The following is a 13,737-nucleotide window of genomic DNA, read 5'->3' as shown; positions in this document are numbered from 1 at the left end:
TTACGTTTTTACGAGTCAAACAAACATTTCAGGGGGGGGGGGGGTTCAAACCGGGTACCCCCCTGGATACGGCTTGAGTTGAACATTCCCCTCGTCATGTCCCGAGTGTTTAAATTTATTGCACTAAGCTTTTCGTAAAATATTGCTGAAATACAATTTTGACAATCAGTTTGCATATAGTGTGTTTTGATTTAATTCAAAGTCCCCCCCCCCCCCAAAATTCCCTATATTTTTACCTTAAGAACCGTAGCCTCATTAGCAGTCACTAAAGAAATAGCAGTTTTAGTAGCAGTAGTAATAGTGGGGGTGGTAGTAGTAGCAGTAGCGTGCACATATTGACTTACTTACTTGACTTAAGTCCCGTCCGTCCTTGAAGGTCGTCTTGGGACCTCTTCTTTTGCAATGGTATGGATATGCCTTCTGTATGCCTCACGGTCTTCTGCTAGGCGAAGAAGGTCCGAGAGGCTGTGAGGTGCGAAGTTTTCCTTCCACATCTTTGGGGGACGACCACGAGGACGAGAACCGTGAATCGAAGGTGATTTTCGGAAGACGGGACTGACTCATCAGTTGTACGTGACCGAGCCATCGAAGTTGCTGGAGCTGGATCTGCATGACAATTGTTTGTTGTATTTTAAGGCGCTCGAGAAGTTCGACGTTTGAGATTCTATCAAAGTAAGTGATTCTGGCGGAGGCCCGATCCGGCGAAGTCACTTAGTTTAAGATGCTGCAAGTCGACGACAGTCATCCACCTTTAGCGTCCATGGTGCACACGACTAGATTACGATGGGGATGATCAGGTTATCGAAAAGTCGTGCCTTCAAACGCAGAGACAAATCCTTACGTCACTATATGGGCATAAGGGCTTTGAAGGTGGAACTCACGAGGGCGAGACGTCTTTTAATGTCTTTTGAGTGACTGTTGTCGCTGGTGATCAAACTACTGAGGTAAGGGAGCTCGTCGACCCACTGGATACTCCCTTTATTAATTTTCAGGTCTGGTTTAACTATAACCTGCGGCTTTTGTGAGCAGCACATAGTCTTTGTTTTTGATACATTTATGATCATTCCAAAAGAACTAGTGGCTTCGAAGACGTCGTTAGCAACGGCTTGTAGATCCTCAGGTGTTTCAGCCATTTCGTTGATATCGTCGGCGTAGGCTAGCTTATCTATCTGAACACCCCCTATATGTGCGCCGCAAGTTGTTTCCGTCAGGGATAAGAATGCTGTGAGGAAGAGGTTAAACAGCTCTGGAGACAAGAGGCATCCTAGAAGGACACCTGCAGACGTCTGGAAACTGTCAGTGAGACATTCACTAGTCACGACGCGACTCCCAAATTTGGAGTACATATCTTTGATAAGGTCGACTAGGTTTCGTGGGATTCCGTAATGAAGCATATGCCATAGGCCATTTCTCCAAATAAGGTCGAATGCTTGCCTAAAGTCAATGAAGAGCTGATACAGGTCGCGGCCGAGTTCCAGACATTTCTCTAAAATATGGCGCACAGTGAAAATTTGGTCAAAGGTCGATCTCCCAGGGCAAAAACCGGTTTAGTATTCTTGGATGACTAAGGACGAGACGGCTCTGACCTTCTAAGTATAATTCGGGTCAAGATTTTGGCAGTTTGACTTGTTAGGCTAATAGGACGGTAATTATCACATATCACCTTTGACCCCTTCTTGTGCAGCGGAACAATTGTGGCCTCGCACCAAGAAGTTGGGAAATGACCCTCTTGCCAGGCAATGGATACGATCTTGTGGAAAAGATTTATAAGTGGTTCACACCGGAATTTCAGCAATTCTGCCTGTATTCCGTCTGGGCCAGGGGCTTTGTTAGGCTTCAGCGCTTGGATGGCGTCTTCGACCTCAGAACAGAGAGGAGGTGGGCTGGGGTCTGAGACAGTAAGGGGAAACCGGTTCAGGACAGCAGGGTTTGGAAGGTTATCAGGATTAAGCTTTTCTTTGAAATGCTCCATCCATCTCCATCGGATAACTTCTGTGCTTTGTATCTGTGAGCCGTTTTTATCTAGGAGTGCACAAGAACTGATACTTTTCTTGCTTGCTAGCTTGCGAACTCTCTTGTACATAAATTGTGAGTTGCCTTTCCTAAAATCAGACTCACACTGTTTGCATTTGTCTTTTATGTAGGTGCTATGGGCTCTACGGGTGGCTTTTTCTACAGCACGCTTCAACTGCTTATATCTGTCCCTGCTCTCTCAGTCTGAACTGTTATTGTGTTTTCGTTTCTCAGCACATAATAAAGTAATTTCCTCGGTTATCCAAGGCTTTTTATCACCCTTTTTGGTTCCTAGAACGGACATCGCTACGTCACTGATGATTTTAGAGGAGTCTGTGACCAGTTTATCGATATCCTCTTTAGATAGAGTTATAGTAAAATTCAAAAGAAGGTCCGATATTTGAGTAGACAGTTCCTCGATGTAAGTCTGGCGAGTTTGAGGGTCTTTGAGAAGATGCGTGTTGAAACGGGTGGGTCTCTTGTTCAGCTTTGCGGAAGATTTCAGGCGTATCTTCAATGCAGACATGACCAAGGAATGGTGACTGTCGAAATTGGCACCTGCGAGGGTAACAGTATCTAGCACAGACGATTTCCACCGCCTTTAGACGAGCATGTAGTCAATAAGATTACGTTTTTTTTTTCCATTGGCGAGTCTCATGTCGTCTTACGACGTTCTCTGTGTTTGAAGAGAGTATTGGTAACGGCCAGTTTGTTGTCTCTGCAGAATTCAATGAGGCGTTCTCCCCTCTTTTTAAGTCTTCCAAGGCCAAATTTACCCATAACATCTTCGTTTCCAGCAGAAGCGTTGCCAACAATAGCATTGAAGTCGCCAATGACAACGACAAGGTCTTTTTTGGGAACTGCGTCAACTAGGCTTTGCAGTTGAAGGTAAAAATTGTCATACTCTTCATCTGGTTTGCTGCAGTCAGGAGCATAGACTTGTATGATCATGATGTTGATCGGTGATCCTTTCATTCATATCATAATCAACTGTTCTGACACAGGCGTTACGGAAATCAGGGATCTTCGTGCTTTACTCGATATAAAAAAGCTAACACCTTGGCGATGGACGCCATCGGTTTTCCCAGACACTATCAGGCTAGTGTTGCCAATCCTTTCTTCGCCAGTGGTATAGAGGTGTGTTTCTGAAAGTCCCACAATATCCCATTTATATCAGTTTAGTTCATTTAGGAGGAGATCTATTTTGCCTTGTTTAGCAAGCATCCTAACGTTGAGGGTTCCAATGGATAAAATCAATTTAGGGGAAAGAATAGCCTCCGGGGTCGGAGTTGTCAACGTTGTTAAAGTGTCTCCATTTGCAAGATTCTCGGTCGTCAGATCGTCGGTTGCCCAGGACGCGGTAACTTCGTCGGTTGCCCCAGACGCGGTAACTTCATCGGTTGCCCCGGACGCGGTAGTATTGGTTCTCGTTTTTGATAGTTTGTATTTCATAATTTTTAATAAGATTTAATTAAATATTTTAATCAATTGATCAAACTTCTCATCATTCCCTGAAAGTTCCAACTTAATACCCTAAGCCATTCCTGAGATGAACCCTTTTGATAACCTGCATTGACATAGTGTGTTTTAATTTAGTTCAAAACGGCCCTCAAAATTTCCTGAAAACTTCACCTGAATGCCCTTGGTCTTTTTGGATACCGAAAATCGAACATATCCCCTTCCCCAACAATAAATATTATATGTAAACAATGGGCGAATTATAACTTGCCATCCTTACCCCAAGGGCTGCGGAGGGAGAGAGTTAACACACCCAGAGGTATAGTTATTGGGCTTTTCTACCACATTGAACAAAATGGCTATCTTGAAATTTTGATCCGATTAATTTGAAATGGGAGTGCGTGGGAGGGGCCGGCTGCCCTTCAGTCACTTTCGACTATTAGAAACAGCATTAAAACTTTCAGTTTCCAATCAAATGAGCCGCTTCCGAAGTCTCTATGACACCTCCTTCCATACAATGCCCCATGGTGAAAAAGAAAAAAAAGAAAAATAATACATTGTACCCACTTCACTCTTCATTTAGGCAGCGCGCTGCCTATGAAAATCAAAGGGATCGTCCACTAGGCCAGATATCTCGAGATTCAAAAGGGTATAATCAGGAAACAACATGGGTACCTGAGCAAATCAAAAGACGCTTTGCGCAGCCAAGTTTTCAAATTTTCTAAAATGTCTAGGGAACGGGTTGGGAAAACCAGCTGAGACTTTCAGGAAGCAAGGAGGGGGGCTTAAGTGGATCTTAAATTTTGACCTGGGAAGGGGAGAGGCATATCAAAAGATATGCGCACCTGGGTCACCAAAGTAGTATATCTGCTATACCTTGGCAAGGGCTAGGGGATGAAGTTGAAACTTTCAGGCACTGTTCCTTTGGGAGAGCAGGGGGAGGGCTAAAACATTTAGTCTCTAATCCACCAAAGCGTTTCGCACTATGAGCTCCAATGGGACTTATCAGTAAACATCTGGCATGCTTATATTTGCCTTTTCTAATGCAGTTTTTCATGCTGATTACAACCCTGAAAATTGTTTTGTTCTATTGTGTCAAGTTTTCAATATATTAACAAAAACAAATTTTTAATCCCCGTTTGTTGGATTTCCTTGGATGAAACATTATAGAGATGTTTAATGACTCATCTGCATGCTAATTTTTTTTATTTTTCTATGCAGTCTTTAATGTTGATTACAATCTTAAAACTGCTCTGCTCTACCACGTCAAGTTTTCAAGATTTTAATTTTTTTAAACTTTTCCACAAAAGACGATTTTCAAAATCAAGTAAAGAGCTACATTAAACTAAAGATGCAAAACATAAAGTCAAATAATTTTTAAGCATAAAATGATCATAAATCACAATAAAAAGAAAATAAAGGAAACCCAAAACAAGAAGAAATTACATTAAATAGCCAAGTCAAACTCAAAGCGAAAAGAAATTACCACAAAGAGGAGTGGGGCTAGTCCCCTCCCCCCTGTGCCTTCTAAATACCAGAACATAATCTGTATTTTACTAGAGTTTTTTTTATATCAAACGTTTTTTTTTCTCATACCACCAAAAACAAAGATACCATGATAAGCATAATAAGCTACCTTAAGAAGCAAGATTACTGAAAAAACTAAACCCTGTTTGTGGCAGTTTCTGCTTGTTTTGAGTTTGGCCTATATATTGTAATTTTTTTCGTTTTGAGTTTCATTTATCATTGAAAGTGATTTATGGTCATTTTACACTTCTGGAATTTTTGTAATTAATTTTTGTTCACTTTTATTTGACATAGCTTTTCTATTGGTTAAGACAATAATATTTTAAATCTTTTCCGTTTTTCTCTGTAAGAATCCAGATTTTGACCGACTGTTTATATGTTGGACGAAATTTTTCAACAATTTTTAATAGTAGCTGTAGTGTAATGCTTGGATGGATGCCCATAGGAACAAATAGTCAAATATAAGGAATGAAAATCTGCACTATTTTTGAGGATCCATAGGGCTGACTCAACATACCCTTATAGTTTTAAATGAATGTCCTTAGCCATTCCTGGAATGCCACATATGTCCTATGGACAGAACTGGATGCAAATATTCTTTGGATTTAGTTCAAAATTCTCAAAAACATACCCTTAAGTTTCAATGTAATACCCTATGCACAGGCGCCTTTTTGACAACCTGTAAAAATATAGTTTATTATAATTTAGTTTTACATCCCTCTCAACTTTCCCTGAAAGTTTCTACTTAATAATTTATTCCATTCCTGAGATATTGTATCTGTGCTATTTTGACAATGTGGATACACCTAAACTCTTTTGATTTAGTTCAATAGTAGTAGTAATAGAATATTGATATGGACTGAAATTCTGAAATGAAATTTATAGAGTTGCTGAATTCAAAACCCTGCTGAGATTCTACTTTAGCTGTTGTTCTCTGTACCATGTTAAAACAGATCACCCTGCAACTTTTTTCTATGCATGCTCGCTGCCCTGGGGACCATATATGTACTCTTTTGCAGTGCTATATTATAAATTGAAAATGCCTTGTTGCAAAAGAAAGAATTAATAAAAGATGAAAGAAGACATCCAAAGTTACAAGATAGTGTTCCTCCGAGAGAACTTATTAACTAATACAGTATCATTTCTCTTAAATGAAGTACTGGGCGTTTTGCATTTAGTACTGCCCAAGTTATCTGTAGCTGCCCTTTCAAAGGGCTTGCATGCATGCTTAAAAAGTGCTTGGAAATTTCTCAACCAATTATTTATGATTCTTGTTGAGGGTTTCATAAATTGCCAGGATTTTGACCACTTGCCACTTTTGTCCAAAGTGTATATGTAGTTTCAGTAAATCACTTGTGTAAAGCCTATTGAAACTAAGTGGTTTACTTTAAGTGACTAGAAGAGTGCAGACATCACACCATACATGCTCATGGTTTACCCTGATAACATACAGATGGTTTAAACAGCTTCTTTGAATGCTCTCTCTTGTCAGTGCCTATATTTTGGAAAATTGAAAATGAATTGGGGGGGGGGGTTCTTGTGAAGTAAGCTTATGTGTCATCAGCATATCAGCTCTTTGTCATCAGTAAACCAGTGTAGATAATTTAAGCTCCTAAACATATATCATAAGGCTTGCCTCTCATCTTAGATACTCTCATCATCAATATTGGATGGATGGGGTGTAAGGTAGTTGTACCAGAGATGGCAATAGTGTTGTACCATAGATGGTGATAGTGTTGTACCAGATTAGATTGTAGTGAAAATAATTAGTAATTGAGGTGATAAAAGTTGTCTAGCCAGTGGAAAAGTGACTCTGTTTTGAAAAACAGATAGAACAGTTTATTTTTAGCCCAAAACGATTCCTTTTGGAAGCCAGAAATCCAGCAGTGTCAATCAAAATCCATTGAGAAGATATTTGCTGCCACCTATAGCCAGCAGGTGGGAGAGAAAGCAATCCAGGCCACCAATAGTAAAGCCATCGATGGGTGTTGGCTGTGCCCTGAAGTAAACAGCAAAAATGGAATGCACAATTAGCCTTTGTGTGGATAAATATTAAAGGCTATTTAAGGTATGTGATATTTTTATTTAAAGTAGAATCTAATACTGAAAATGGAAGAACTACTAGCCGAAATGCAAAAGATGAGAGGTGAGGTCACAGAGAAGTTGCAGCACATTGAAAATGCTGTTGCCAGTGCTGAATCTGTATGGAGGGAATGGGCTATGTTTGAGAAGAAACAAGATAAAAAAGTTAGTGCTTTGGAAACTAAACTGGAAACTGTTTTGGTGCTTTGTGCTTTGTTAGAATTTGTGCTTTGGAAACTGGAAAGTAAGTGCTTTGAAAAAGTTAGAATTTGAATCTAAGAAAAAATAACTTGGTGATATACAAGTTCAACCCAGGAGCAAGGGGTTGTTTGCTAAAGGATGATTTATTACAGTGTTTTGGTAGGGTTGTGCCCAGTTTAAACATTTGCTAGAGTGACATTAAAGAGGCATTTAGAATGAAAACTTGTTCTGGAGAAGTCTCACCAGTCCTAATTAGATATTTGCAACTTGTTTCTACAGAGCAACTAATATCTGAGAGAATACAGGCTGAAAGCAGCCCCTGATTATACCAAGGCTGAAAGGAAGCAAGAAACAAGTTGAGACCAATTCAAGAGCAAGTGAAAAGCAAAGGTAGATCCAATGCATTCCTATGGGGGATGAAATTATCCCTCCCAATTATCTTGGACCTTTGCTTTGATACAATCACCCCTGGAAAAAAAAATAAACATGCATTGACAATGTTTCTTCTGAAAAAAAATGTGAGATTCCAAATTTTGAAGATTGAAACCTCTATGGTACGGTTCACTGACATGATGTACCTAATAAAGAGCTTTTCAATAAAATTGCTTGCTTTTTTTGGGGGGGGGGTGCTTTTTTCAAAAATCAGGCCAATTTTCTCAGATTTTAGTTTTTGGTGGGTAACAATAAACTGAAAGAATTTTAAATATTTAGAATTAGCATAAAAAGCCAATAGGACTGCCAGTGTAGCAATTGTCACAAGAATCAAATTTTTAGTTTTGTTGAATATTGGTCCAAGTCACTCTTTACTTCCAGTATTTTTTTATAAACTATTTGATAAGATTCCCTTGTGATGAAAAGTTTTTGAACTTGTTCATTTTTTTTTTAGTTGAATAGGACAATAAAAAGAAAGAGGGTCAATTTGACAGGTGGATAGGAAGTTTAAATTTTGTTTTTCTTTTGCTATTCTATTTTTTTTTTTTTATTAATGTAGGAATATATACTGGATTTAAGTTCAAGGGGAAGAATTGCTCTCTTATGAAAGAGGTATATTTTACATGGCTGTTATAAAATCAAAACATGGTATCTATGCAGGCAGGATGATTTTTGAGTATCTCTACTCCTTGTGTAAACTATTCTAAGGCATAAGAAATTGTATAAAGGCAAATCTACATCTGTTATAATCTATGAAACCAATCTTTCTGTAATTTTGTTTTGAGTTTGATTGCCTTTTAAAATTAAATGCATAATAATTAAATATATTATTGATTAATCAAATTGATCCTTTTGTCAGGAATCCTTGCAGTTCAAAACTTACAACATTTTGTTTTATTTTGCAGGCAATTTAGTTGCTCTTTTTATTTGAGAGTTCTTTCCTAAAAGTATTTAAAAATGAACTTATTCCTACAAAAAAAAATTCCTGAAATATATTCCTTGTCACCCAATCACTACTGATATTTTGGCCCCCCCCTCCTGGAAAATTTTCTGCCAGTGCCCTTGTAGGCTAGGCTGTAGGGGGTAACTTTTGTCTAAATTAAAATGTTAAGAAATAGAAGTTTTCTAACACTGTAGTTAGCCAATCTAAACAAGTCCAGTCTTAATCATCAGCTAGTCCTAACTATCATTTTCAGATTGCATACTCTGTGCTTTTTTTTGTGGTTTTGTTTGTAGTTTTGACAATTCATCTCCAGCACCCTCTCTATATAGCCCTAAGCTATATAGAAAACAAAATGAAAATTGCATCATTAGATTTATTATTTTATGTCCTTTTTCAGCATAATAATTGTTACCCTGACAATCCCTCCCTCCCTGATAACATACATATCAATGTTTTTTTTTTCAAAATTTAAGAAATGTATTTGCATATCTTTAAAACCTTATAAATTGGGATTGAGCAAAATTGTGAAGCTAAAAACAATTTTGTTGTACTTCATTTAAGCCAAAGATCTATTTTGCAAGGTTTCACTTTTATAACACACAGATTTTTAAAGGTCATCAAAGGTCAGGGCCCTCTAGAGAGAGGAGTGGAGGTAGGTAGCCTACTTCAAAATACCTTCCAGTAAATTTTTCATTATTCATATTATTGACTTACAAATAAAGTAAACATACTACTTGATGCCTTTTTTATGCTCTTTCCAAATATAATAATACCAATATATACCAATTCAGGGTATATATTTGCACATTAGGGGGGTGGGGGCAAATTTTAATTCTGAAGTAAATCAGAGGTAAGTTTAAACTTTCCCTTTACTCCCCTAATATGCAAATATATACCCTGTATGGGCATATATAGGGGTGGGGGGTAAAATTCATTTCCAACAAAAATAATTATTATATTTAGAAAGAGCATAAGAAAGGCATCAAGTGGTATGTTTACTTTATTCTTAAGTCAATAATATGAATAATGAAAAATTTACCTAACTTCCTGGGACATAAGCCTACTTATCCCTGTGGCCCCATCCCTGAGAGTTTCATTTTCCTAACCTAACCCCTTTCTAAGATAGCCAAAAGTAGCTAAAGTAGAATTTTATCAAAAGTGTATAGAGTTAACAATATGAAAATTTATCTCTTTATGTTCTAGCATGTCTCCTTCTAGAGAACTGCTAGGCCCTAGGCTATTTTTAACCATTACCAAAGATACTTTTCAATCACTGCCTCAGTACTGTGGTCTTAATTTAGGCTAAATAAGCATTTTAGAATCTCATAAAGTTATTTCCAGAATGTTTTAGCATTTCCTTGTGAGGAGGAGCAACTGTGAACTAGGATCTAATAAACCAAGTGAAGATTTACAACTATGACATCACCAGAACAGCTCTAGCCTTTCCTTGCTAGACACCCCAATTGATCATACCTATTATAATAGGGCCTATCAGCTTTAATATGTATGGGTGGTGTAGCCTAAGGAAAATTACTTTTTAATATTTCAATTTTTTGCCAATAATAAGAGTATTGACGAATGTCCGAAGCAGTGTTACCAACACCTCAAAAGAAAATGTACCACAAATTGCATGAAAAATGTACCAAAGAGAACATAAAGAAAGAAAAACGAGCAAAAATGGGGTTTTTATAGGCCAAATGACGATACTGAAAAAACAAAGCGAATATTTGAAAAAACAAAGCGAATACTGAAAAACAAAGCGAAAAAACAAAGCGAAACAAAGCGAAGCGCTTTCTTATGCTGATTTTCATCAAATTAAGGCTATTGCTGAAAATTCTTTTCAGCATGATTTTAGAATTTCTAGACAAAGACTTTCTGAGAAATTACACCGTTTGAAGTTGGAAAAACTCTATATTAATCCACCTTTTGTCCCAAATGCGTTTCCTGGTCCTGCTGTGATAAATCTCAGCTACACGCCACTTACAACAGAGTAAAATCAGGTTCTATCGAAAGGATTGAAATTTTCGATAACCCCTTCGAAAATACCTTATAGTGAAATTGTCGCGAACACAGAGGGTGCTTTTCATGACTCTCGTGCGGATATTGGAGAGATTGCTGAGGTTAGAGCACAATTTGTTGAAACTTTTTTGGATTCACCTTCTATTGATAATTGAAATTTTAAAAATTTTAGTAAAAATGAACACTTGGTCTTACACGCACTAAAAAAATATCATTCCAGGATTATTACGAAAGCCGATAAAGGCAATACTGTTTTTGTATTAGATTCAGATGATTACGACAAAAAAGTCAGAGAAATTTTAAATGATTCTAACGCATATGAACAATTAGCTACCGATCCTACAGAAAAATTTGTACAGGAAGTCCGAAAAGAGCTTTCTTATCTAAAAGGAAAAGGTGAAATTACAGATCAGTTTTACAAAAGGTTTTACCCACGCGGATGCACGTCCCCTCGCTTTTATGGTCTTTCTAAAGTTCATAAGCTGGGTAATCCACTTCGACCCATTGTTTCTTCTTTTAATTCTCCTACAGGAAAAATTGGGAAATTCTTATCAGTGATATTTCGCCCACTAATTCAGGCTTAAAAATCCTATATTAAAAATTCTGCTGATTTTGTTTCCAAGGTAAAGCAAGTTTCGGTTAAACCAAATACAATAATTGGCATTTTTGATGCAGATTCAATGTATACCAATTGTGATCCTCAAAAGGCCGAACTGTTTTTGGAGCAAAAACTTAATTCTAACCCATCTATATCAGAAAATTCTACTCTTTCGAATCAGACACTTCTTTCGCTTACAGCCCTTTGTAACAAAACTTCTTTTTATTTCCATTACAGAGGCATTTTTTATAGACAGAAATATGGGCTCTCCATGGGTGCACCCCTTTCTCCAATACAGGCTGATATTTTCATGGAAGACCTTGAAGAAAGGGCTATTTTGCAAAGTTCTTGTAAACCTGAATTTTGGGTTCGTTTTAAAGATGACATTTTTTATTTATGGGAGCATGGTGACGAGTCTCTGGGTTCTTTTCTTCACTTGCTCCATTCCTTGGATCCAAAACTGAAATTTACTCAGGAATCTGAGATAGAGAGGCGTCTTCCTTTCTTAGATGTTCTGGTGCACCGAAATGATTCGTATTTCGAGTTTAGTGTATATAGAAAACCCACACATAATGACCGTTACTTAAGTTATTCCTCCAATCATTCTCCTGCTGTGAAAAGAGGAGTTGTCACTTCTCTAGTTGATAGAGCTTTGAAAGTCTGTTCAACACGTTTCTTGGATTTAGAACTCAACCACCTTAGAGATATTTTATTTGGGAATGGTTATCCAATTAGTTTAATAAATTCTGTAATTACAAAACGCATTATAAGATTATCAGATAGTTCCAAAGAAAACACAAATCAAAGGGAAAATTCAGTTTATTTTGGCCTCCCATACATTAAAGGGATTTCAGACCACATTTCAAAAAATCTAAGGAAAAATAACATTTACACTTATTATAGACCCAGAAAAACTATCAGGTCCCAAATTTTTCAAGGTAAAGACCCTATACCGATAGGTGAAAACTCCGTTGTCTACAGAATTCCTTGTTCGTTTTGTCTTTGGTATATCTGAAGAACAAATCATCGACTAACAGATAGATTAACCCAGAATTCTAGTTCAATTAATAATACACTTAAAAAGCGGAAAAAACCAGAAAATTTTGACTCTGCCCTTGCAGAGCACATTTTTGAAAAACCAGACCATACTATTTTGTTTAGTCAAGCTAGTCTTATTTCGCATGATAAAGGTATTGTCCAGCACTACAGAGAAGCTGTTGAAATTCATAAATACCAACATTTAGGTCTAGCTTTAAACAGAGAGTCCGGTGATTTAAGAATAAACGAGTCATATTTCGGTTTTCTCAAAAGAGAAGCCGATACGTTAGTAATCCCTGAAATAAACCTTGAACCACTTTCCCAGTCATCTAATCACACACGTGAACACCCCCTTAGGTCTCAAAGGGTGTCTGCAAGAAATGCCTTAATTAAAATCCGAAATCAAATGAAATAGTTTTCCAACTTATTTAATTGCTGGTTCGTTTTGTTTTTTTCAAGTGAATGAATTGATTCCTTTCATTTATCAGTTGCTCGCTAGTATCCGTCGATGGCAGTTCATGTTTTTTGGATTTTGTGCAAATCGCGGATATTGGCGAATAACTCGCTTTTATGGTTGTTAGGTAATTGGTTTTAATTCTTTTAATTTTTGGCTTTTATTGATACATCGTTTCGTTTCGCGCTGAAGAAGAGTGGCGTTTGTCCTCTCGAAATATTCGCTTTGTTTTTTCAGTATCGTCATTTGGCCTATAAAAACCCCATATTTGCTCGTTTTTCTTTCTTTGATGTCAGGCCAATGTGGTTTAAGAAATTATCTTTACCAAAGACAAAAAAATGTTCCGTATCCTAAATTTTTTTCCGCATCTTAAGCTTTGCATAACACACGGATCGTCGATGACGTAAAGTACTATCTTTGAAAATTTTGCATAAGACATTTTCGTTCACTTTCTTTCTCCATTTCTTTTTTTTTTCTTTCTCTTCTAATACAATAAATTATTCCTGACAGTACTTGAAGAAATTGTTCGGAGTAACATATATTACAACAGAAACATTTTACTACAGGCCAACAAAAGTTGTTGTTTTTCGGCCATTTGCGAACATTTGTAGGTTTAGCACATCATAGCAAACTTTTTAAAGCTCCAGACGATAATATACTAACACAAGTTAGACTTAAAGTTTCTATATTACCCTCAGCCCGGAATATATTTTATAGCTCACTGAAAAAAAATAAATGTCTTTACTTTAATAACTTTAATAAGTCATATTATATTAAAATTTTGATTACTAAATATCAGTATACGTATATTAAACTGACAATGCACATTCATTTCTATTTTTTTTTAGTAAGTGCAAATTATGTTCTGGCTTTGGGAAGACATAGGGGTTTTGAGCCCTGCTCATGTTAATTTCTGCTCGCTTTGAGTTTGACCCGCTTATTTATTGTAATTTTTGTTCTTTTTGGGTTTCA

The 13,737-nt window shown here is 37.1% G+C and overlaps 1 protein-coding gene across 2 annotated transcripts in view; it reads right to left on the bottom strand.

Annotated features, from left to right (window-relative positions):
• LOC148948742 (uncharacterized) overlaps positions 1-10,251 on the bottom strand; it is a 96,675-nt gene extending 86,424 nt beyond the window's left edge. Inside the window, exon 1 of one of the 2 annotated variants that reach the window (XM_089094656.1) lies at positions 10,191-10,251. The gene's annotated coding sequence lies outside the window, so the exon portion shown is untranslated. Of the gene's footprint in view, positions 1-10,129 lie in introns of both variants that reach the window. The other variant, XM_089094654.1, reaches the window with a different exon arrangement.
• Between the last annotated feature and the right edge of the window lie 3,486 nt (positions 10,252-13,737).

This window comes from Artemia sp. Qi Xiang Cuo, chromosome 9, assembly GCF_049724085.1.
Source record: "Artemia sp. Qi Xiang Cuo chromosome 9, ASM4972408v1, whole genome shotgun sequence".
NCBI lineage: Eukaryota > Metazoa > Arthropoda > Branchiopoda > Anostraca > Artemiidae > Artemia > Artemia sp. Qi Xiang Cuo.
The sequence above is the reverse complement of the archived record's forward strand: the minus strand, read 5'-3'. Positions and strand labels throughout refer to the sequence as shown.